The sequence below is a fragment of the Aplidium turbinatum genome, chromosome 15 (assembly GCF_918807975.1).
Source record: "Aplidium turbinatum chromosome 15, kaAplTurb1.1, whole genome shotgun sequence".
In the NCBI taxonomy this organism is placed as follows: domain Eukaryota; kingdom Metazoa; phylum Chordata; class Ascidiacea; order Aplousobranchia; family Polyclinidae; genus Aplidium; species Aplidium turbinatum.
In genome coordinates, this window is record NC_137486.1 from 3,151,937 (window position 1) to 3,156,315 (window position 4,379).

Below are 4,379 nucleotides of genomic sequence, written 5' to 3' on the forward strand. Positions count from 1 at the left end.
TCCTGGGCCGTTTCGCCATTCTAAAATTTGTGGACCGGTCCTACAGAGTTTTCGATCCACACTCTCATTCCACTAGTACTTCGATTCCCCAACTATCGCCACGGATGTGATAGGCTGGTTCTTGAAGTCTGACGTTGCCCATGTTTATTGTGCTCTTCTCGCCTTGTCTATTCTTTTGATCCCCTGCGTTGTTGTCGATACTGATAAAACGGTTTATCACCGTTCAATAAACAAAATAACACAGTAAGGGGGCAGTAAAAGAGGCAGTGAGTACACATTAAAACGTAAGATCTCAAAAAAGAAGAGTAACAACAAAGAGATAGAAAAATACTGTAAAAATGCAAACGTAACATTTGGATCTAGAGAGCAAAAATCTTGCAGCTGACTCCCAAAAAGCGCGAAAAGAACGAAATCCTTGGAGAGCTGACTGCCCAAATGGATTACCAAAGTGATAGGCAATGTAATTGTGATGTAACAACATGGCTTTTCTCACTCAATAAATTGGCGCCGCGACAGCAGAGCTTAAAATTGTGGGAAGTTTGATTGAGCAATTTTAGAGTGCATCATGCATAACATGCATCAACACCCGGCCGCACCAAAACGTCCTCGCGTGTCGCGTGTTTGAGACCCATGCAAATTCATAAACAGTTTTTACTGACATTTCGTCAACAGCGTGCGGTTGTCGCGCTTTTACAATCCTTATACGTGAAGCTTTTATAATTATATGAGAGTGTCTGTATCGCAGGCCTATATCTGTTTATGCGCAGCTTTTAATATTTTTCCCCTTAAAACTGTTGACTTAGATCTAATTTCATGTTTTAGATGTAAATGTTTTCTTTAGATCTGAAGTTTCCTTCATTGAGTCCAGTGGCGTACGCAGGATTTTCTCAAGGGGGGGGGCCATTGAGAGTAGCGTAGCCAGAAATTTTAAAAGGGGCGTTTTCGCTTAAGACGACACCCAGCGGCGGGGGGTCTGGGGGGCCTCCCCCAGAAAATTTTGAAAAATTACTTTGAATTTGGTGCATTCTGAGAGCATTTTCAACAAAAATGTGGGTATGAATATTCCTGTAAAATGGTGCTGTCAGGTGGCATAGCAAAAGAATAAGATAATGTTTTCTTCGGCATTTTTCGGAAATAAAGCTGAGTCTCTATGTTTTCTTGTTGTTAATTCCTGGCTGAGATGTTTGGTATTGGCAAAACTCGCTCTTTTAATGCAGTTTTGTTTAAAATTAGGCAAGTTTTTTTTAGACTGAAACCATCATTCCCAAGCATAAAGAAACTGAAAGCATCATTCTCAATATCGTGACGTCACACGCGTGCCAAAGTGGGGTTGTAACCCCCAAGGCCCACCCCCCCCCTTTGGCTATGCCACTGGCCATTGATATCCCAGATGTCTTCATGATATCCCGATATGGTTTTGGTTTAGACTTTATCCATTTCTCTTTCACTAATCACTATAATAGGCTTACAGAACACTATGCTACATTGGCATACCTGGGGTGGGGTAGATGGATTGGGCCATGTATTTCGTATTGGCTTAGTCTATAAAACAACATTGTTACAGTAATTGCTTTGACAGAGCAATGCAAAACATATTAAATGCCTTAATCTACGTCGTTAACTACTAAAACATTTTTAAGGGGGGGGGGGGCAATGGCCCCCCCTGCGTACGCCACTGATTGAGTCATTGGTGAGCACAACCGCACAAAAGACATATTGCGGTTTCGGCACTGTAGCATCATCTGTCACCAGTGACGTTCGGTGGCTTAAACCGTTGGGAAAGCAACTTGGAAATATGCTGCAGCAAGGTAAGTAGGCACAAAGGGCGTAACCGTCGGGCGCAGCCCGAAGGTGTGCTGCCGAAGGCAACACTTCCAGCAGGGGGTCTGGGGGGCCTCCCCCAGAAAGTTTTGAAAAACACTTCCAATTTGGTGCACTCTGAGAGCATTTCCAAAACAAATCAAAAATAAAAATCTGTAAAATTGTGCTTCGCCTATGTCGTGATCATACATCCATTTAATGTTTAGAAGTCATGAACAATCTTAATGTTAACATTGCAGGACCAAAATCCAGTGTTAGACATGGTACTGCTAATTTGCATTCATCAAATGCTGGCATTTGCACAACAATCTAACCTCTTAGTGTAATTTATTAAGTTAAGAATCGATTTCGCTATAGTAATAGCATCTTCAGCTAGTACATGTAAAAAAAGAAGAAAATTTGAAAATACGTAAAAACGAACAAATAAAGCAAACTCCGATGTTATCAACACGCATAAAAATTATATTTTAAATAGGTGGTTACATAATATTAAAATCAAAACCTGCAAGCCTAAATCTTAACTGGTGTTCTCCCACGATTTCCAACAATATACTGGTACAAAATTCAAGAAATACATTAACCTGATCATCCGTCTAGTAAATTACAACAGTTTAAGAAGGCGAATACAAAGAAAAAACGCAATTTAGTTTCAGTCCATTGCCGTAAGTTTATATCGATAAAGCGTCAATAAAGAATAAGTGTAAATGGGCATCCATCTAGTAAATTACAACAGTTCAACAAGACGAATACAAAGAAAAACGCAATTTAATTTCAATCCATTGCCATAAGCTTACATAGACAAAGCGTCAAAAAAGAATACGTTTAAATGGGCATAGTTGAAGAATCTACACCACAGGGGTCGGAGGTTGCTGATGACATGGGATTTAAGTGGTTGGTCGAATCAATTTTCTGTATGTTATAGACATGGAATAATAGTTGTCTAAATATTTAATTCGTCATGAATGTTCATTCTCAGATATTCAGTTAGGCCTACACTACAAAAACTAACACTTAGGTCTAAACATTACAACCGCAAGCAATTTGTACAAAAAGCTGGATAAGTTTTGCCTCTTGCGTATAGAAGGTTAACGAACTAAATATTGCATCCGCACCTGAACGTTCATTGGCGAAGTAACGTTATATCAACTCTGTAAAAAGGGCAAAGGCATGACTATGAAAGCTAGTAGGCTAAAGTACATGGCGAGGAGACATCAAAAAACAGCAACAATATTTTCGCCTTTATGATGCTGTGCTGTGTACCGTGACGAGAGACCATTCTGTGCGTATGACGAGTTAGTCTAGCTATTGTACGCATTGACGTCACTGGGAAAGCAACTCTAACCATAACACATCTGATTGGCTAAGCAGCTGGTGACGTTTTGCAAAACGAGTGAGGATTGAATAAAACGAAGGCGTTTTTTGACGTTTTTGAACGTGGGGAAAGCAACTTTGCAAGTTGATTTCCCTGAAGCCTCAGTGGTTGTTTCTGACAGGAGCGTTTGCGTTAATTGGCATTTATAGTAGGGTGGGCCAAAAAAAACGACTTTGGAATTTCGTTCCTATAAATTGGAAAAAGTTGCCATTTTCTATATGATTAGCGATGGTAAAAAATTTTTTTGATTAAAAAACTTTTAAGGGTCCCGCAAACGCCTCAAAGTGCCCCAGTTTTGTCAAATTTTGCAAAAAAACGACATAAAACGCCAATAAGACCTTCTAAATTACCATTAATCTTCCTCATATTTGATACGCGTATGAAGGAACTGGATGCGCAGCATATTAAAAAAATTTGATGAACATGGCTCAAATACCTTGTGAGATATTCATGTGGAGAAGATGTTTGAATATTGAAGATTTCAACCACATGGTGGCGCTGTAGGTTTATACTTACTTTAGTAACTGGCGACACACTGAAGCTAGCGACACATTCAAGGTATCAATGGAAAGGTAATTAGCAAGGCTAAGCGATCATGTATTAAACTTGGCCAAACTAACATTTGATGACGTCACTATGACATCATACTATTTAAAATTGCCTTTCTGCAATCAATCAAATAAAATCTAGGCCTATTCAAAAAAAACTATGACTAACTGACGAATCACCTTTGCTAAATCTCAACGCTGGTGTCCATAGATTTGGATTTATTGGAAAGTATCCTCCATGTGGGAAAGAAGTCTTGCTTCAGTTCCATGGTTATCACACAATTAAGCAAGAAGAATCTAAAGGTACTTCCCCGAAACGAGAAGCAATAATTCTAGTTGTCGAAGATATTTAAATATTCAAGAGCAAATAAAAATAAAAAGAAAGAAAACGAGACAAGATCAAGATATAAAACGTAAACTTAAAGATGCTTTAGATACACCACTTCCACGAGATTTGTTGCAATCCAGTACTTCTTCAGAAGAAAGTGGAGAAGATCTGGATTAAACCTATGTGGGGGAATTGTCGGCAAAAACAAGCAAGACAACGGAAACCAAGAAAAAGCAAGTTCTTACACCCCAAGTTTGCAGCCTGGCAGCCAAATATTCTTTGTCGAACAGACAAGTGTTTGAAATGGTAA